General features: G+C 44.1%; 1 protein-coding gene across 2 annotated transcripts in view; it reads left to right on the top strand.

Moving 5' to 3' along the window:
* NADK2 (NAD kinase 2, mitochondrial) overlaps nucleotides 1–22,716 on the top strand; it is a 1,037,189-nt gene that overhangs the window by 527,499 nt on the left and 486,974 nt on the right. The window lies entirely within an intron of this gene.

The raw sequence follows: 22,716 nt of genomic DNA, 5'->3' as shown, positions 1-22,716 counted from the left end.
GATCGACCAAAGGATCTCGGTGAGAGTTCTGCCCAGCGACGACCTCGCGCCATGAGCTCAGGCTACACCCCCTTCAGGAACCTCAATGGCGCGGTTCAATGTGTATGTGCTTAGGCCATTATTATAATGCAAAATATATCTACTTAGATCCATCAATTCATAGGATTACTTGGATTTACCGCTTCACAGACCTTAAAGACTTATCGAACTGAAAGCGTATTTGGTGTTACCACTTTGGTAAATACTTGGTTCAGACCACATCTTAGAGGGCTGTTCTTTTTCTGCTACAGGACCTTCTTTTTGCTTTTGATGTTTGGACTATATGTGGAAACTACACGGCAATTAGAATAAGGGATTAGACCCCAAATATTAGTGTGCCTTAAACGACCAGTGAGGTCGAAACACGTGTCGGCTGAAAATAAAATAACCTTAAATATCTGAAATTCTGTAGTGATATACAAGTTTTCAATTTCAGTGGACTTTGTATAATCATTGGGTGGTGTTTAAGACCTCGAGATACCTTCCCAACCCAATAATCCAAGATAGGAGACATTGCTGATCACTGAAGCACTCCACAGGAAAGGGGTGCAGGGGCAGAGCGAAAAGGAGGGAGAGACAGATTGCGAGCGATTCGCCAGGAAATCTGTAAACCAGTCGAGGACTTGGCCAGAGGTGCTGGCCTCAGCAAGCCGAGAAATGAGAGTGTGGTCGACCGTGTTGAAAGCAGCCGACGGATCTAATAGTAAGACTGCTCCGATACAGCCCTGGTCCACCAGACGCATCAAATCATCCATCACTGAATTAAGAACAGATTCACTACACTCTTGAACTGTCACGATTCGAGAAGCTACTTGTTTCGACCTCCTCGGGAATTGCGAAAAGGAACATTGCACAACTGTGGGGTTCAGAAAACACCCCGAAATACGATCAGTGGACATCGGATGTGGATGCAGTCATCTTAATGGAACGCCGAGTCTACCAAGCTAGAGGCTGCCCGGGCAAAGCAGATAAGATTTGGGGAAGATGGGAACAGACATTATAAATTTGTTGCAATATCGGCAGAATGTATTGGCACACAGTCCTACAGAGACTATATCTGCTAACATCATTCTTTGGGATGCTCGTACATCATAATCATCCATAAACTGCCTGCTGCCTTAACTACTCATATACTTCACATCACGTGTTTCGTTGCGATTGCATATATTATAAGTACACCCATCCGTCCTGCTCTGCCAACTGTATGTAAAGACTTATGGTTTTGTTTGTAATTTGTTGTTTATTGCACAAAAAGTAATAAAAATTTGTAATTAAATAAAAAAAAAAAGAACAGATTCACTGCCTCTGCAAGGCCGAAAACCAGATTGAAACGGGTCGTGAAACTGGGAGGTTGGGCTGCGTATATCAAGTGCAGCCAAGCAATCACTAGCAGCGTGGGGGAGTGCCGTTTAATTTTGATGGCCGGGCTGCGCATGCCAGGTGCAGCCTGGCTTTGATTGCAGCAGTGGGTGGGAGGCAAGTTCCCACTCAATGCAGGTTATTTCTGTCAACAGTGGCCATGGGGAGTTCGTGTGGATCACCTTGCTGGGGCAGGTCCTCCTTTTCTACTTAAAAAAATGTTTTAATAAATACAGCTCCAGATGGGAGGTGGCTGTAAAGTTGGAAGCTTTCTGCTTGAACGCCTCTTAGCAGCCCGGGGTGGCAGGTGACAGACAGGGTAGCAGGGGGTTGGCTGGTAATTAGGCACTCCCCTCCTAATCAGGGGCACGCCTCCAGGATAGCCTAGGCAGTGGCAATGACGGGCGCTGAGCGAAGTGCCAGTCTCACCCTCTCTATTGAGGGTTGAGAAATCTGTTTAGCAGTGCTCTGCTTGCACTGTGATCAATAGTCCTTTTTGTTTTTTATTAGAGTTTAGGATTTATTTTGGCGGAAAGAATCCTCATCTCAGAATTCTTCTTTTCCTTGAATTTATTTTTCTTATTTTTTTCCCTGCAAACCAATTCCACAGTTTCATCTAGGTGGCCATCGACACTCGCCTGGTCATGGCCTTCCTGCCCAAAGATAGTCAACTATTTCCAAAATGGTTAAAGGCCTACACTCACAGGAGAAGGGTACTGGCTTCCAGCACTAGTTGAGTCTTATGGCCTCCTGTAAGCATGTAGTGACGGAGGCCTGGCTACGCATGATGTCACTACATTGGCTTCTCACTTGTCAGGGTACTCTGATTCAGGGACGTACCTCGGACCTTCTTCAGATCTCGGCAAAAGTATTCAAAGACCTGGAATCGTGATGCCGACAGGCACCTACTGAAATGGGCTTTGTTTCTTCAATCCTGCCCCCAACTGACAATAGTCGCCCATGTGTCCTTAAAAGGCTATGGCGCTCACCTACAAGACCTAAAGGTGAACGACCTGTGGTCTCCGTCAGAATGCCACAAACGCATCAGTTTGTTAGAATTGGGAGATCCGGCTGGCCCTGGGTGCCTTGCTTACTCTGGTACAAGGAAAACTGTTGGTCCTGACAGAGAAGCAATGCAAGTGTGGTTCAGGGCATTGGAGAATGTCTCTAATGGCAGCTTATCTGGCATGCAGGCAGTACACTCTGCTAGTACACCCACCACAAAATTAATTTATGGCTACAAGTGATGTACATTTCTGGCTTTGTGCTGGAAAAGAGATCTGGGTCCCATTCCCTACTCCACATTTTCAGTACTGAATTTTGTGCTTTCTAAGGCCCGAAACACCTGCAGATTGTTACTAAAATGGGGACTCTTGCTGACATTTTGGTTTTCAAGGGGCTCCCATCGGAGCAGGGCTTGTTCTTCACGATCCCCACAGTTCTGCTCATTTTGTGGGGGAGCTGCCACCTCTGCCTGCAACGTGGAGTCACTGTTTTGGACATTTGCAAGATGGCTATGTGGGCATCTTTGCACAGGTTTATAAAGCTTTACTGCTTGAATTCTGTCAGGACAGGATGCATGTTTTGGTAGAGCAGTAGACTAGTCCTTTCTCCCCCCCCCCCCTTCCGCCCCCTAGATCAATGTACTGTTATGAGAGTCATATGATAGATGAGGAATGTGTGGGACGAAAGAATCAGTGAAAATAATAATTTACTTGACTCTGTATTCTTTGAGCCTAGTCCTTCCACGGATTCCTTATTGTTCTCTCAACTTGCCCTGTGTCAAGGCCCAAGGGCTAAATCCAGCTGTGGTGGCTTGACGAGTCGTGATGCAATTTAGTCTTTCTGACAATCTACCCCTCAAGAGTACAAAAGGACCGATTGAGGCGAGTATTGCCCGAAAATATTTGTACACCCTGGTACTCAGACAGCTGGCTGCAAGAGAAATTAACCAAGTACTTAAGACAATGAAATATCTAATCAAGGTGATGAGCAGATACTCACAAACAAGAAAAGTGGACTGGGACTGACTAGTTCCAAGCTAGACTGGTGAGTATCCTGAAACAAGAGAGGTAACTATTACCATGAGCAAAGAATAGCAAAACAAAGGGAGAACCAGACAGTAGTGTGCTTACTAAATGGTGGTTTGGGTGGATTGTGTAGATGAAATTGTAGGAATGGAGTGGAAGTCCTGGGAACACAGTCTTGTTGCCTTTTCCCGCCGGCACAAGGATGCCTAATAAGTCTCTGATCCTGGTGCAGTTGCGCAAAGTCCTTTGATCCTTGTGCCGATGCGCTAGTGTGCTTTAAGTTCCTTAGAGTCTTTGAGCTGTAAGCAATGGTTGAAGCAGTCCGATAGCCTACCTGTTTTGGCAACCAGCAGGTAAGACGTGAGAAATGAGACAAAATGCAGTCCGTGGAAGTTCCGGGTTGGCAGCAAGCAGGTAAGATGTTAGGAATGAGACAAATGCAGTCCGTGGACATTCCGAGTTGGCAGCAAGCAGGTAAGATGTGCAGGGATGAGGCGAAAGCAGTCCGTGGCCGTTCCGAGTTCAGTAATGAGCAGGTAAGTAACAAGAACGAGGCAAGGAAGATGACAGAGCAGACCAAAGGTTCGAAGGACTTGAAAACAAGATGCGTAGCTTTGAAAATACAAATTCAGAAGCTCCGCCGTGCGCGGGGCGGAGCTTAAATACAGATAAGCTGACCACACGCACAACGCGCCACCGTATGCCTGAACGCCTACACGAATGCAAAGGGAGCCAGCGTCGCCAAGGCAACATATAGCGTTCTTTGAAGGGACTTGTACACAATGATGAACCAGGGTTCCGAGGTGAACGTAAACAATCGCATCCACTGGGAATTCGGAAACATTTCTTCCTTTTTGAGACCGCTGCATGACTAGACAAAGAGGAACCTAATGGAACCCTGACACCCTGCTTTGGGGATAGCTAGTACACCTTGGTTCTGCGGCCCCTCAGTGTTGTAGTGTTAGGGAAAGAGGGTGGGCTACGGTCAAGGGGTGTGGCACCCTAATACTTTGCAAATAAATATTAAAAATGTAGGTAGTCTGTGAGAGCAGGTCTAATAATGCAGGATTAAGTTCCAGCGCTGCTTCTGATGTACTTAATCTCATTTCTTTTAGGCAAGGGGGTCACAACTTCTTTATCTGGCAGTCTCAGGCTACAACATTAAAATCATACAAATTGAAAATTATACAAATAGTAGACTTGCTATGTTTAATCTGATTTTGTTGATGGCATTACTCTGGGTTCTGTTGTTCCACAAGCATTTTAATAAGATTGAATACATTTTCTTTAAAGAAAGAGTTGAGGGATACAAATGGAACCTAGAGCGAGGCTACGTAACAATGGGAGTAAACCTAATCATAATTGTTGCTAATCAACCCCATCATAAGTAAATAGATGACCATTTATCAGTTCATAGAGTTTAGAGAAATAAAATAAGATTTTTAATGGAGTTAATGTTTCTAGTTATCAAAAACCATATTTTAATTGGTTAATAATCCATGAATGTCAGTGGTTCATGTCAGATTGAGGACAAAGATTATAAAGGGAGCGAATTTGTGATTGGTTGATGTTAAATTTATTGCCGGAGATGGCGTAATATTTATTAATTTTTTTAATACATTTTCGAGTGAGGAATGCATATTTGCAAGATATAGAATTTTATCATCCCCAGGGGTTGGGACTTTTATTTCTATTTTGTTATGTTTGAATCCTTGAATTTTTGAATTGAGAATGTTTTGGAGTAGCGGTTCAATGGCTACATACAAGTGCCTTGATTCTCAATACCAAAAGGGGGACTCCTGACCTCTTTACCAAACTCTTGCTTTAAAATTAGTTTTTCAGATGCGATACTCAACTGTAAATCCTTAATAATACATTTTGAAGCTTTGTCCCTTGCTTATTCCTCCATGGTATTTCAGTTCTTTTATAGCAGTGGACTTTATTGGTCCAGCATGGGATTGACTTGCGTTCTCTGCCCAGACTGGGCTCTTTGGTCCTTCAGACCTTTTGATTCTTTAGTGGCTCTTACCCCCTTGTAGGTTCTTGATTTCAGGTTCACCCATCCCAAGTGTTTATTTGTCTTAAGTCTCTGGTACACCCATTTGGAGTCTCGGTTTCAGGTACCACCCCTCCTTGGTATTTATACTTCTCTTAAGTTTCCGGTATCCCCACAAGGGCGAATTATGGGAAACCTTGTTGAGTACCCCTATGTAAATTAATTGGATCTGAGAGAGTATTAAGCCAGGTGTGAGATTTAGGTGAACTATCAGATTTTAATATAGGATATAAATGTATGACCTATACCATGTGAGAGAATAAAATAAAGTCCCATGAAACGTAATCAAATGCGTCATCTGCATCTGATGAAGCAAGAATGAAAGGATCTTTTAGTTAAATCAACTGGGACATAACTGACAGGTACTGGGGGCAGAATTTTAATGTATTGAGTTCTCCCACATATTCCTCATCTTTGATATACACCGATATCCTGCTTGCAGCTCAAACTCTTCTCAGCAGAGGGCGCTGTGCATAGTCTACTTGTGTCCGTCTAGGACCGCCATCCTCATGGAGTATGAGGTTGAGGTCGCCGCTTGTATGAAAGACGCGCATTGCGTCCGTTGCCTCGGTTCCATTTTTCCGCACAGCTACTCAAAACGGTTCTTCGTACTTAGTAAAAATGTTGATTCATACCCCTTAAACGGGCTTCAAGAGATGTGCCGAGTGTTCGGCTAACATGTCTCTAACCCATCCTCATCGGGTATGTCTCTGGTACTTGGGGTCGGGCCACATAGTCGGCGATTGTGGCTCGTGGCGATTGTGGCTCGTGCCAGTCTGACTGGATAAACTTTAAAGGCGAGGAATGGGAAACTTGCTTTGGGCAAGTCCTCCCCAAGTCATCTTGGGTAACCCCCACCAAAAAATGGTCAGATAAGAGCCCCAGAGAGATCTCCACACTGGGTGAAGAGGCACGATAAGCGCACCAGGCATTTGAGATCCCGTCATTCCTCTTCATCTTCTTAGGAGATCAAAGAAAATGCAGCATTGCTCCAGATCGTTCTCTACGGATTCTTTCCCCAAAAGGAATCTGGGAAAGCTTTCCAAAAGAAGGGGGCTAGTAAAGCAGAGCTGGAAAAATTCCACCGGCAGATGTTGGAAGTGTTTGAGAAGGTGGCAACATCGGCCCCTTCAAAGAAGTTGAGAGACTCCCCCCATCCAACGCGCAAAAGGCAGACAGGGTGTGTATGAAAACCACTGACCGTGTGCCCAAGAGCCTGGACAGCAGGTTGTCGAAGGATTCGAAGACCTCAAAGGCATCTAGAACACCTCTCATAGCCTCGAAGGGTTACCCCTCCTCGTACCCACTCAACGCTGCCAAAGGTATCGAAGTTGAGCACATGAATTTCCTTTTCGGGAATAGTTGAAAGTTTACATACCACAAGAGACTCTTTTGTCTATGGCCTCTGTTTATAAGGAGGAGCAAAGCCCCATTTATGTTTTTGGACAGCAGTACGGTGTTCCAGAGGAACTGATATCCCAGGAATCAAGAATGAGGGATCTTGTGGGCACCCTGAAGAATGCGCATCAAGTCCACGCATAAGTCTACACTGTTTGCTGGGAGGAGACACCGCTGGATTCTCCTTTTGCTGCAATTGTACTTTAACAGGACATTAGCTGGTGGCCCTGCCCCCTACTTCCCAGAAGTCCATAAAAAGACTGTGCCATGTGCATCTGCTCGCGCGCATCAATTCCACGCATAAGTTTACACTGATTGCTGTTCACCGGCTCTGTGCGTCCCCAGGATTATTAATTTCTCACCTTTCAGGTTAGCATCCTTAGCACATAGCATTTGACATTTCTTTCTGCGCTACATAACCTAGGTGGACTAAAACAGTGCGCTGCTGTCACGTGACTACCCAGTGTAGCATTGGCGTTCGAAGTGGAACAGAACTCAGTCCGTTCCACTTTGCGTTTGTTGTTTCTACTGTGTTTTTCGACCAATTCTTCACCAACTGAAGCCCTATCCCATCAGGTCTCTGAGGGACTGGTGCTCATAACGATTTGCTCTGGTGAGAACATGGCGAGTGGGCTCCGGAGTGGTTGCTGTAATGAAGTCATCCCTGCAGCCATCACAAGTTCAACAATTGACTCGTTGATTTGTGCAGGGAGGACTTCTTGCGTCAACCTCACTGCAGTCGAAGACTGTCCTTCAAATCCGCTGAATCCAAGTGCCATGGTTTTCTCATCATTCTGCTCAGATTCATTCTTCTGAATCCACCACCTCCGCGGTCTCCCCTGAACTAGAGCCATCTTATTATAAAGATGTTTTAAGTTTCGAGAATGGGAGGGGAGGTGTAGGGACAGGAGACTATCTAAAATCTTCCTCCACTCGCCCATAAACCATGATTTCTTCAAATCTGACCTTCAAAACATGGCAGCCTTGGACTATCAAGTATGCCACTCCATAGGTGTGCTGATCCCCCCCCCCCTTGTCGCAAAGCTGCCGAAATGGAATACTCCTTCAAATACTCCACTTTCCAATATTCTTGCCCCGGTTCAAACAATCAACGATTCCATCGATGTTGATATCAACAAAGAACCCATTCCACCTCAAATGATGTACTCCCCTGACCCCAACCAACTGCAAAAGCAATATTCTTGTCTTGACTCCTCACATTCCAACTCACTGGAGAACAATGGTCTCCTCATACATTTCCAGTACTAATCAAAATTCTTGACCTCCTGGACAAGGGGCATGACCTCACGCACCTCGAACTGCGTTAAATAAAAACCACAATGCTGCAGATAAACTTGAAAATGGATCGGATTGAAGGCTTTATATTAGCCTCTGATCTTATAATCGCCCAAAAAAATGAATTGACCAAAGCGCGGACACTTAATCTTACACTGTCCCTGTTAGGCAGAAACCTGTGCAGTTCCCTTAGGGAACACTGCAAAAGATTTAAGACTACAGGTATAGCAGTAAACCCACTTGGTAGCAGTCTGTACCACCCAGATTTACCTGGTAGCTGTGGCTGAGCAGTCAGACTTCCCTCAAGAAGAGTTAGGCAGTATGCGAAGTATACACAATAGGTACCTAAACACAATAGTACAAGCAAACACTGACCAGAGCTTGGTTTCAAAAGTATATAGTTATTTATTTTAAGAACACATAAGTTGGAAACACTCTAGCAATATGTAGTAAAACACTTCAAACACAGTTAATATGGAAAGCAGTCCCAACCCTTATTCCTATCTAGACAACTCTAGGTTAACATCACATAATTCAAACAGAGGTGAGTGCTTAACTTTAGATGACACTCTAGTAGGTTCAAAGAAGGGAGAGAAAAAGCAGGAATAGGTGAAACACACCACTCTAAGGTCAAGAACACTTTCGATAGGCTCAAAGAAGCATAAAGTCACAGGTGAGCAAAAGTCACTAGGCAGGGCCCACTCTTAGAGCAGACAGAGCGAAAATGTGCCCAAGATCACACTGTTATTAGGGATTTAGAGTCTTGCAAAGAGTTCAGGCGGAGTTTAGAGAGGCTTAGAAAGTTTAGCCAGGGTGTCCCAGGCACTCCCAGGTTCGAAAGCCGGGGGCTAAAACTACCCCGTACAGTCGGTGGCAAGGGAAGCCAGGCGGAACACGGTACCTTAGACGGGAAGGATCCTCCAGCGGTGGCAGTTGTTCCAGGCAGTGGCAGCAAGGCTCGACGTCGGTCAGGGGAGAAGAAGTTCTCGCTGAAGAGCAGAAGAAGAAGGTCGTTGCACTGCCCGGGAAGAAACCAGCCGCGGAGTCCTCCGGTTAAAGGGTTGTACCGACTTTCGCGGTTGTGGTAAAAGTGTGGTATTCCGGTTGCCGGGGTGCTTGGCACGGGCAAGGCGGCCACGAGATACCTCGAAGAAGCGAAAAGAAGGTGAAAACTGGTTGTCCCCACCACTCAAGGGAAGGAGCCACTCCGTTAAGAGTTCTCCTCGGTCGTTGGGAAAAGTGGTGAGACGGTTCAGCAGGGCTCCACCGGGTGGTGTCGTCGCAGCAGGTCGGCTCAGCTCTTCCCTCGTCGGATTCTTGGTCCTGTGGCGACTTCTGAAGTTCCAGTCTCCAAAGCCCTGCTTTTATGCAGCAAACCCCCATTCACCCAGCCTAGCTGTCACTCAAACATGCTAAGTGGTGAGCCGGCCGGCTCACCACTTGGGCCAATCAGGACGGAGTGCGACTTGAGTTACCAAGGTAACTCAGTCCAGGGTGCCTAAATCCCCCTCCACCCCTCCTAAGTACCCCAGACAGAGTGGCACCACTTTGGAGGGCTTCTGTGGAGAAGCCCGCCAAAAGTGGGACAAAGGGCTCCACTTCGGGTCAGAGTTACAGAGGCGAACGCCAACGCCATTTTAGAATCAAGTTTTGGCAAAAAATCCCAACCGGAGTTATAATAATAAATATATAAACCGGCGGTATGTTTGAGGCTACCGTAAATAAATAATTAAATGTGTTAGCCTAAAACAATGGGAAATCCCATAGGAAAATATTCGCGGTCGAATATAAAAAGTAGTTTCCACTGCCACCAGCCAAAACTCGATCAGGGGGGGACGGAGACGTGCCCCCTTGACTAACAGACCCTGGGGCAATCGAATTGCCCCAGCCAGTACGTCCACAATATGATGGTTTGTACTGGTTCTGTTCAGGATTTAAGACTAGTAAAGTCTTTGGTGACTTTACATGCCCTGGGAGACAGTAGTCAGTCCCAGGGTATGGAGTCTATGTTGGGGAGTCCCTAGGACACCCCTGGGTTACGGCACTGAGGGTGCTGTGTAACCCACATCACAAAAATACATGAGGCCCTATGGAGTAAAAGACCCCATAGCCCATTCAACACAAGGTTTAACCAAGAAAAAACACTTCAACATGCCCAAGGGTGAGGGTAAAAGAGTCTCACTCTTGGCAGGAGAAAAAAAGAAACCCTAGAAATCCAGCAAAGCTGCTGGGGGACTCACTAGGTAGGGAAATTCAGCCTAAACAGAGAATTCTCCCTAACAGTCCCTTTGTCACAAAAGCACCAATACCCTTCAGAACTCAAGAAGCCTTTGGCCATAACATCCCCTCTACCTCTTCCATCGAAGTCCAATCTTGGACCGCTCAATTTGTGTGCATGTAACTTTGGTGCTGAGATGAGAGTTGAAAGCCTCTATAGACAAGATGAAGATAAACATCGCTCAGCATTCCACCGATTTTGTACCACACGTCGAACCCCCGCATAGTCCTCCAGTCCTTTAAAAAGCTATGGAACATCTTAAACAAGTTGAAAATATTAGTGCTGATCCTCAGGAAAATGTTGGTTTTATGTCTTGTCGTGCTAAAAAAACACATCTGCGTGCTGTTAAACGCTACGCCAAAAGACGCAAAGAAGCTCTCTTAAATGTCAAAATGTCACCTGATGCCAACATCAAAGCCCCTACGTCATTGGATATAGGTATGCCAAGTGAAAGCACCGATGATGATCCCATTGATGTTCAACTCTCTAAAGAGAGCCAAGCTGCTTTAATTCCATAATAAAGAGCACTGGCACCGTTTCTGTCTCCACTAAGTCTCAGAAACCCCTGGTCCCAGCACCTAATTCCCAGGGAAATGCAAATATTATCTCCCCCAAGAGCTCTCAAACTCGCGAAACTCCCAAGCCCGCCACCAAAAACACCAAAGGTGCTTCCAAAACCTTTGAATCAAAAACTCAAATATTTGAATCGCCTCTGAAATTATCTAAAATAAATCTCAATGGATACTTTCCTGTTTGTGGAAGGAGCTGCACTACCTTTGTCCGCTCCGAGATGGATGCTAAACCATATTAGGCACCTACATTGAAGGTACCACTTGTGGCTTCGCCTCCTGTTCGCGAAAGAAAATCCTTTAGTGAAGTGTGTATAACCGATCCCCCAAACGACCATCACACGGCTAATTCATCCCTTCCAATTGACAATAATACATTTATGGTAGCCAATGGGGGGGAGCAAAGCCTGGTATCTATCCACTGACACTATAATTTCTAAATCCATCAATGCAATGGGTCCTCTAGGTAATGACACCTCCTCTCTTACCCATAAGGGGGATAATCGGCTAACATCTCTTCACGGGCCGTGGTCTTGCAAGTTACTTCCTGAAGTTTCAACAAACTGTGACCCCACTAATAATTGTGCTGAAACATTGGCGACCTTGAGCAAAGCCATTCTGGAGGGTGTAATTTCTGTAGAATCACTTTGCTCTGTTTTGACTGGCAGATCTTCAAACCCTACAAATATGATTGTTCCTTTGTTAAAAATCCCTGAGTCCGATCCCCACGTGCCCTCCCACACTGTTTCTTTGAGTGAAGCTCTAGCTCCAACCCTTCCGCCCTCTGGCCATTTAAAATCTGATAAGGTCTATATCATTGGCCTTGAGGGCAACTCGAATTCCCTTGGAAGCTCTCGCATTAATTGTTCATTCCTCTTTACGTTACTATCTCGAATTCCGCAATTAAGGATTCTCAAATCAGAAGATATTTCGAGAATTTCACTAGCAAGATGGAATAATCACCGGTCAATCTGCTATCTCACTTCAGAATCTATTATGAAATTCATTTGGTTCTGTAGAGCAGAAATCAAAGAACAAGGGTTTACATTAACCACTTTCGCCAATGAACTCACTGCGCAAGAATTTCTATCATACTCTTGCCCATCCACTGTCCAAAACGATGGAATAAACCCTCAACTCACTAAAAGGGTAATTGACACAAATACATATGTTGCTGAACTGCTGAACCTCGCAGCCAAAAATAGACATTCCATGGCTAGAACCTATGCTAAAGTCCATTCTAAAACAGCTACATGTCCAACATAGCCACTGTCAAGTGTTGAATTAAAGATTCTGGGCCTCATTAAGAGTTTGGAGGTAGCCATGGTGCTATTAGTGCCATGGCTGCCTCCAAACCCGTGTCCGGGTAGTCGGAATCGGGACTTACGGGTCATTCCGACCTTGGAGGACCTGGTAAGTCCCCATTCTGAAAACCATTCCCCATTCCCATTCGAGCACCCATAGGGCTCAATGGGAATGGGAAAGGCGCTATTTGCGGGCCCGTTATTAGCTCCATGGTCCCTTAGCGGCTCCCGCTAAGGGTGGCTGGTAAAACCAGCCGGCGTTAGTGGGACCCTCTAAGGGACCTCGGAATGCGGCGGTAGGGGGTTAACGGCACCAGCATCCTTACTGGTGCCGTTAACCCCCTAGCGCCGTACTCTTAATGAGGCCCTCTGTCTTAGAATTTGTGTGGGTTTCATAACTTAATGAAATGGTTTGACAGGTTGTCTTTCCCTAACCATCCTTCTATTATACTGCTCCAAGAAACTATGAAACTCGACTCCCTTATCCTGACTGGTTATACAACATATTGCTCACCAGCCAGGTGATTGTCACTAAGGCGTCCCTCTGGTGGACTTGCAATTGCAGTAAATAACAATATGAAAGTCCAAACCAACTCGTATGGGAGTCTGGTAATTTATTGGGCATATTATTGACCATGAAAAATAAGAGACTTAAATCACTCTTACTAATAACTTTATATTGGAACCCATATATTATTTCAATTGATGCCAAGTTAAACAAACTTGATAATTGCCTTGAAACTTCGGTTAAGGAGATCAGTGAATGTGAAATAATTATTGGGGGTGTCTTGTAATAAAAGCAAACCATGCCAAATCCTCCTCCCATATGAGGTGCAATATGGAACTCATACTTTAATGACTGGGACATGGATGTTGCGGAAACAACGGGGTCTGTCTGCCAATTTACATGAAGTCGTGGGTCTAGTTCTTCGATGAGAGATTTATTTCTATCACATAACATTACACCGCTTGTCACTCCTCTAATAATTAGTCCGCTGGCACATGGCGACCATGCCCAGTTATCCTTTTCTCTCAAACTTGAGTGTTCTATGCTATGCTCAGACCCTTCCGGGAAAACCAGAGAAGTTCATCGTCAGACAATATTGCTTCGATGGAATATCGGATTGTGTAAACAATTTGTCGAAGATATTTCAACGCATATTGCTATGATCAAGTTAGCCAATGCCACATCGATCACTGCCATGGAGGCAATGTGCTTAAAATTAATAAAATCTGGACTTCTATACTTTAGTTCTAAATACAAAACCAAAGTACACGCTCATTCATTTGATCCAACTTATAAGACCTTAAAAAGAGAAAAAAATAAAGCATTGAGGCAATTAAGAAATGAAGAACTGTACTCTCCGAACTATCACATATTGCGCAAACGCATATTGTTGACTTAAACAAATAAGCTGAGCCATGTGCGCATTTTGAGCCACAATAAAATTAATTGTTCCTTGATCAAGGCAATATGCAGACACGATACTCAAACTATTTGGCAAACCATAAAAAATGCTGATAATCGGTCTGTTTCATCTATGCCGCACTGTATCCCAGAGGAAACGTGGTCTGATTATATTAATCTAAATTTCAACTCCCTGTGGGATTGAAGACTGTAACAAACTTGTCTGTGTTATAGCGAGATATGCCGATGTGATTGGTCGATCGATGACATCAAGTGGGCTATCAATAAATTATCCTTTTCAAAATCTGCAGGGCCCGACGGGCTCCCCCCCCATGTGTATAAAGAACCAATCCAGTTTTTTGGGCTCCAATCTTAAAAACCAAATTTCAGACCATAATGCGCACTGGGAATGTTCCCATTTCTTGGTTGACCTCCAACATAATTCCCATATATAAAAAGGGCGATCCATCTGTCCCAGAAAATTACTGGCCTATCTTGCTGATTGACACTGAAGCCAAGCTCTTTGCAATCCTCCTTTTATGAGTTGGAAAATTTCATTGAGGATCAAGGTCTATATTCTAAATATCAAACAGGCTTTCGCAAAACAATGAGTACCTCTCTAAATGCAATATAATGGCACATGTGATAACTGGGGTGAAATCTAAGAATTCCTGTCCGGTTTACATCGCCCTGATCGACATGTCTGCAGCCTTTGATAGCGTTGTCCGCAATGTTCTCTGGGCCAAAATGGTTAACATGGGAATCCCATCTGAACGAATATATTGGTTTGTTAAATTACATACGGACACTTCATTCAAGATCCCTTCTGACGGGAGAACTACTGAGCCTATCAGGACCTTCGTGTATATGTCAGACCTAGATTACACTTGGAGTGATAGAAACCTATTTTCGGTCAAACTTGGCACCTTGCGTCTGCAATGGCTCGCCTTTGCAGACGACATGATTATCTTGGACCCCACTACAGTGGAGTTACAATCCAAACTACATCTTTTCGAAGAATTTGCAAGAATCCATAACCTGACCCGGAATCCTTCTAAAACTGCCATAATGAGATTTGGGATCAAAAATAAGAGCGAAACCTATCAATGGCACTTGGTGGAAACACCAATACCACTGATATCAAATACAATCTATTTAGGTTATTATCTTTGAGAATAATTTGATCAATACTTGGGTCTCTCTATTACACCTAAAGAGTCGGCCCTTGCTCTCCCAACTAAAAATAATTTATGTAAAATTTTGCAAGTTCTCATTGGTGCCTTTAATAGATTTCTGCATTCTAAAGATCGAAAATGTCCTTTTGTATTCTTTGGACATTTGCCTCTTGGACATGTATACATATCTGGATCGCCTGCAAGGAACTAGCAATGTACTTTCCGATGACTGTGCCAAATTGTATAATTAGACACGAATTGGGCATAATTTCTTTATCATCGTGAAGGAAATCGAGGCAGCTGTCCAATTATGCCAGAATGTGTTCTCCCTCGCCTAATTCTCTTTACGCTGACCTGGAATCTAATCTTCTATTGAATAGCATTCCTTCTTTCTCCGAATAGCAGTGTGAAATGCCTAATTCTCTTTACGCTGACCTGGAATCTAATCTTCTATTGAATCGCATTCCTCTTTCTCCGAATAGCAGCGTGAAATGCAGGCAATACTGATCGAAGTGAACGTCACAATTGATAATGTGTCTAAGACCGGGATATGTTAAGAAAAAACTGAGTATGACTGGTGCAAAACTCTCAAACAAATACACAAATATAAAACACATATTGAATATTCCATTCATACTAAAAAAAGAATTCCCAGGTACTATTACATCGAATCTTTTCCATGCAATCACTTTAGAAAGTCCTACATGTGGTTCAAATTTAATTTATACCACACGCGCGAAAGGACCAAACATTGGAATAAAGTTAGTTGTGACGCTGAATGAAAAATGTTGCTTTCCCTTATGTGAAGAATCGACTGAAACGCTAAAACATTTAATTTTATATTGTCCTCATTTTAAAACCAAGGGAACTAATGTTGATGAAATTTGTAAACAGAGTATGAAGATTGTCTTGATTCACTCTGGGCAAGAATGATGCATGGGATCATAGGCCATTGATATATGCCTTAGTTGGCCTTGTAAACATATAGAAAAAGAATTGATAGATCTTGATTCCCACTGATCACTTGCATGTAACATTTGGTTTCTTTTGTTTTTATGAATATATGTTTTGAACTATTCTTTCGTTAAGTATGTTGATGCCTAAACAATTATGGAAACAACTTTTTATTGTGTTACATATGTTGTCATTTTGTAAAGGTTCTATTTATGAATCATGGACAAATAAAAATGAATGCCTGTGGTCTTGATACTTCCCCAGAAGTTGATTTTGGCACCCCTGAAGACTCGGCACATGATGCTTCCTATAGAGCAGTAATAGCAATGGGTATAGAATACCTGGGCTGGGGTAGATCTGCGAGTATGCACAAGATGACCTGTTCGATATCTTGGATAAGGGTCCACCTAAGGACCCAGTCCTTCCCTTTCATACTGCAGTCAAGAATAGGATCTTGGAGAACTGGACAAGGGCCCAGGTCTTCCTCATCCCCAGGGTCCAAATGGACCCAGTCCTGGCGCCAGACTCATGGAAAAGTGTGCTTTGCACAGTTTGTGCCTGAGGCCCATGCATCAGGGCCAGGCGTGGCCATAGACAATCATTGGAGGGCATGTGCAAGAACCTCTGGGAGGGGCAAGGAGGAGCCACAAGGCGGGGCCAAAGGGAGGGGCCGGGCCCAGCCTATTTAAGGCCAACCCGCCCACATGCTGGCGCTTCACGTTATTCTGCTTTCTGCAGCGTAACGCTTACCGCTGTCTTTACCTGCTCTTCATCTCGTTGTGCATCTACTTGATTCCAGCTACTCCATCACTGCAGGGGCATCTTACCAGACTCCAGCTACTCCATCGATGAAGGTGCACCTTACCTGATTCCAGCCGCTCAATCGCTGTGCGACGCCTCTTACCTGTCCCCCATCGCTATCGTAGTTGGAGCCTTTTCTCACCTGATCCGGGCTTCCAGCTTCGCGGGATCTCCACTTCTCTTCATCTCTGCAATAACTCCATCCTGCCAGACTTCTCCTGCAAAGGAAAAAGAACACAACAGGTTAGAAGTCACATAAATAACTAGCGCCTGGCTGCGCCATACTTGAGCCTAGAGTTCTATCTTAAAGGCCAACTTACCATTTAATTCAAGGGCTCCATCTCCCTCAGGGGAACCACCGGACTCGCTCCGCGACTCCGATCAGCCATCTTCACACCTATAGGGGAGAGAAAGGACATTGCAAGAATTACCATTTACAATCACGGCAAAAGACATTATAATAAACGAACAATAAACATTGCCAAGAGACTCACCTTCTAAGTGGTTGGTCGCCGCCTGTCTGGATCGCCACTTCCACGGACCAGTGAAGCAACTAGGTCCACTCTACGCGCCCCTGCTACAAGAAGTATGACGGAGAGCTTAGCGTTACAAAACAGGTGAGCTTGCATGGAAAAACGCTTGCGCACTTCGTTCTGGCACGAAAGGGTTGAGGGGATTCACGACACCACCACACCATTCTCATTGCCTCTCATCTTTTCTCAGGGGCAATATCAGCATCCAGAGCAGTTGATTCTGCAGCAGCTGGGGGAGAGAGCCGATCCAGGGAAGCCAAGGTGAGGGAGGGCTCCAACCGTGCCCCAACGTCGCCCGCAGCGACCAGGTGAGCGTAACATTACTTGGGGAAAGCTTCGACGCCCAAGTTAAGGGCTACCCACATATCACAGATGGTAAGCAAATTTCAGAGTGCCCCAAATCTTCCGGGCTTTGATTTTCTGAGGTTGTTCGGTCTCATGGCATCCTGCATGTTTCTGGTGCTAGAGGCACCCCTGAGGATGAGATCCCTCAGTGGGCCCTCAGGACTCAGTGGTCACAATTCTCCGGCAGGATGATGGATCTGGTACGGATCCTGAGCAGGATCTCCTGTGCTGGGCCATCAAGGAGAATGAGTTAAAGGGGGAACCCTTTTGGCAGCCATGACTGGAGATTACAATAGATAAACGCCTCCCTCTCAGGTTGCAGGGTCACACCAACGGTTTGACAATCAGCAGACGCTGGTCTCTGTCGAAGTCCAAACTGTATATCAACCTTTTAGAGCCAAGGGCAATCCGACTAGAGCTGATGACCTTTCTGCCCTCTATACTTGGAAAGAATGTCCGGATAATCACTGACAACACAGTGGCCATGGATTACCTTAACAAGAGAGGGGGGTGTGGGATCACTGCCACTGTGCAGAGAGGTGATGCAGCTCTGGTTTTGGGCACTGCAAGAAGGAATCTGCAGTTCATCTGGCCAGAGAGAAAACACAGAGGCAGATGCTCTGAGCAGGCAGGGCACTTTCTCCCACCCACTAGTGGGAGCTAGCTCAGGAAGTCCTTCAAGAGATCTTTGCCCTTTGGTGAACCCCTCAAGTAGATCCAGACTTGGCCAGGAGGATGTGGTACCCAGAACTTCTGGAAATGTCCATCTGCCCTCCAATTCGTCTTCCACAAAAGGAGGATCTACTCGTACAAATGGAGGTCACATTCTTCATCCAGCGATCAGGACCATCAACCTCCATGCATGGTTTCTGGGAGGTTGAGATACAAAGTCTGGGACCTTCCGGAAGATGTCATGGAGGTGTTGCTTTTGGCCGGAAGGACAGCAACTAAATCTCTATACCGCTGCCGTTGGAACAAGTTCTGCAGCGGGTGTAGCGATAAAAGAATTGACCCATTTTCTTGTGACACACCATCGGTTTGGTCTTTTCTCCGACATCTAACACATCAGGGGCTACAGGTTGCTACGGCCCAGGGCTATCTGGCTGTGCTGTCCATTTTCAAGTGCTCTCCTGAACAGGGTTCCTACTTCAAGATTCTTATTGTCATCCCGTTTTTTAAAGGAATGACCAACATCTTCCCGCTGGCTCCATTCATTGTTCCGGTCTGGGATCTCAACCTGGTTTTAAGCTTCCTGATGGGTTCCCCATTCAAACCATTACATCCTTGTTCAATTAGGATGTTGTCTTTGAAAACACTATTCCTGATGGCCATTAGCTCTGCTCGCAGAGTGAGTGAGCTTCAGGCCTCCTCTTCAAAACCACCATTCACGGTCTCCCACAAAGACAAGGTGGTTCTGAGGGTTCATCCTTTTCTACCAAAAGTAGTGTCAGAATTTCATTTGACGCAGAAAATTGTTTTACCAGCTTTCTACCCTCCTCCTCATCCATATGAGAGGTTATATAGACTTCACCCTAGAAGAGCCTTGAACTTCTATATTAACAGGGTTTCTAAGATGAGACTGGGCAACCAACTTTTTGTTGGTAACAAGGGCCACAGAATGGGACAAGTGGTTACTAAACAAACGCTGTCTCTGTGGATTATACTGTATATCTGAATGTTACAACTCTGCTGGGAAGGAGGTTGCCGAAGGTCCTAAGGGCCCGCTCAACTAGAGGTGTAGCCACTTCAGCCATCCAGAGAGGGTTACCACTGCAGGACATCAGCAAAGCTGCCACCTGGTATTCTGTGCATAAATCTGCTAAAAACTACTGTTTAGATTCCCTTTTGGGGCGAGAATCCAGATTTGGAAAGGCTGTTTTACACGTCGTAAATCAAAATTGGACTCTTCTTTCCCATCTTCTGCAAAATACTGCTGTGGGAGAATATCAAAAATGAGGAATACGGGGGGAGGATACAATCCATTCGAAAAACAAAAACAAATAACCCCTGGTGATGTACTTTCGACTGGATGTTCCTCCCACATATTCCTCCTCGCTCCTCCCACTGATTTACTCCTTCCTCTCCATTAATGCTCCAGTGTTTAATTTCTCATCTTTGAGACTGCTGTGCTGGTGAGGGGAAAAACACGAGCGTCGATGCCATACTCTGAGGATGGAGGCACCCGAAGGACACAAGGTCAACGGCGCACGGCACACTCTGAGAAAGCTTTCTGAGCTGCAAGCAGGATATCGCAGTATATATCAAAGATGTGGAATACGTGGGAGGAACTTCCAGTCGAAAAAACATTACAACGGGTAATTTGTCTATTTCTTACAAAACCAGATTTATCTGGGTGAATAAGAGGGTATTACACACTCTAATTTGTTTGATAATTCTTTGGTAAATATGTTGCACTCTTTATTAATAAGAGACTGGTTTGAACTTTTGGAAATGTTGCAAATCTTTTCTTGGTTTAGGATTACAATAGTAGAAGCATCAGAAAAATTACTGGATGAATATGAATTATTAATAAGCATATGAGGCTAAGGGGCAAATAAATCAAAGCACAAAAACCATTCAACATAGAAGTCATTTGGACCTGTAGCCTTACTTTTTTTCAAATCAAGGATAGCTTACTTAATTTCATATAAAGATGCATTATTTCTACAAATATTAAATTGGGTTGATCTGTATTATAATAGTGTTAGTAAGATACTAAGTAATGTTATAGGAGGAATATCCTCAGTTGTAATATTTGAGATTAAAAAAGATGTGTTTACAATATTCAGTTATTCATAGTATCAGGACAATCTATGGATTTGCGTATGTTCAGATTTATGCGTAAGGAATATGGCCAAATGTTTACTTTTTTTTTTTGATCCACCATAAAACCTTTTTTTAATATAGTAGTGTTCGTACTGAGAGTAATGTATTTTTCTTCGATCAATACCTGGCACCTTGTTAATCCTGATGACTTTGCTCTTTTTTTTCTCACCAATTCATGAAACATTTGATAATTCACACTATTTTCTCTAACGCATCCCTATCTATGAACATTATTTCCTCTATTATTTCAGATCATATTCCTATTTGCACTATCTTTGATTGTGATTTTAATGAGTACAGACATTCCTACTTGAAATGTAATAATTTTTTACTTCCCGATAAACACCTTATTGAAACGAATATTAACCGTATAATTTAGTCTTTAAAACATTTTTTCTTATACCTCTGTTCCCATTAATTGGGCTCAAACAGAACACTTATGGGACCATAGCAATACAACTACACCAGAATCTGTCAGGGCTCCAATCAGTAAGATCATAGCATAGACAGGATCTCTGGAAAACACTATCACAGTGGTATGTTGCTTATGTAATAGTGGATAGTGCAAGAAAATACTGACTCTTAAGAAGTCCTAGACGATACCCTGGATGAGCAGTTCAGGGCCACTTCTGCAACTCTTGTCAGGGCTTCTTCCGCGCCAACCAGTTCAACAACATGTAGTCCACAACAATTTGTCAAAATAAGGCCCGAGTGTACACTTCAAGTATTGTTGGTCAGTATTTTCTTGTACTAATCTACTAGTAGGTAAGCGACACACCACCGCTATAGATCTTCACTCTGTCCTGTTATCATTGACTGGATGAGTAGTATTACTGCATAGCGTTTGGAGTAGTTTTTAATCTGTGATAATAGGGTTTTCCCAGATTTCTCATTAATTGGGATGCCTTTTAAAGCCACAGTACCTTGTCACATGATTCAATATTCTGCTCATGAGAAAAAAAGAATACCTTTGCCAACAAACTGCTTAATGAAATTAAACAACTTGAAAATGCTTACATTCGAGACTACTAGGAAAAGTTTAATAATAAACTTATTGAACACATTTAATATAGCAGGGCCCATTTTATTCACATCCCACGCTGCATGCATGTTTCAGGTAATACGATCTGATGTTTTTTTCCCTGTATAATGCAACCCTGACGAGAGTTTACATATTTCTCAAGTTGTCAATTTCAATTGAGTAGTACATCCAAGCATCCTTTATTTCTTTGTATCCTGCCACTTGGACTCCCTTTTATAATAGAAAAGCAAAACTGCATGTACTATAGTGCGATGAAGAAAGTATTCACACTCGCTCCTCAGAATCATAGTTGCATCATTTGTGTTATAAACATTTTGTTTGCAGACACAATTTCTCTAATTATGCTTTGCACCATGGCCTACAAATACTAGAGACCGCTCCAGTTGCTCAGTGTCGCACATGAGCAATCCTTGAAAACCAACTTTTCCTTGAATTCTGCTGCTTAAGGTTTGCCATTTATAATGGTTAATGTCTATGGTATAGGAACAATAAATGGAAAACGGGGACCACTCCCTCGTTGCATTTGCAGAGGGACTGGACCCCACCAATTGGTGAACACTACTTTCCTGTCTCATTAAAATATTGGCCAATAGATTAGGGGGGACTCATCAATCTAAGATCTGAGGTTTTTCCTTAATGCCATTTAAGTTCTACAAGCCCTCCTTTCGAACAGTTGGACGGTGACCTGTAGAACCCAACACAACACCCAAATAAATAATACTCGTAAAGCAACACTCAGTCCATCACAAAGGGCTTTGTGTTTAAAGCTAACCTTTTACTGTAAGCGAACTGCATCGCTGTACCCCATCTCTCTCTGATGCCCTGTTAATAGGTGAAGGTAACTGCAGCCCAGTTGGAGCAAAGGGGACAAAAGGCAGAATTATTTAGATAACTCTCAGAAGACCCCAACCTTAGCAAGAAGAAGAATCCAGCCACTTGCACCTACATAACCATCATTACAAAGCTCCTAGTAGGAATCCAACACTACCAGGCAGCCAATGCATTGCTTTCTGAGAAGCCAAAGTTTAAAGACCACCTTTATTTAAGAGTGCCTGCAGTTGTATCCCGATTGCCTGCCTCTAGACTGGTCTCTTTAGGCTCGAGTAGGAGGGTGTTCCTCGTGTTCATGTGAATTGTTTCAACACACTTACACATTTACTGACATGCAGGCCTTGTGGAAGGCCACAGCACCTGACCACCCTTAAGCCAAAGATGATCTACTCACATTATACTGTAGGGTGTCTAGATTGTAGCACAGCTGAACCCCCTCCTTGAAAAAAATGAGGTAGTGTAAATCCGGGAT

Source organism: Ambystoma mexicanum, chromosome 6p (assembly GCF_040938575.1).
Source record: "Ambystoma mexicanum isolate Mex_15411 chromosome 6p, UKY_AmexF1_1, whole genome shotgun sequence".
In the NCBI taxonomy this organism is placed as follows: domain Eukaryota; kingdom Metazoa; phylum Chordata; class Amphibia; order Caudata; family Ambystomatidae; genus Ambystoma; species Ambystoma mexicanum.
Note: the sequence above shows the minus strand (reverse complement) of the source record. Positions and strands in the feature narration are given on the sequence as shown.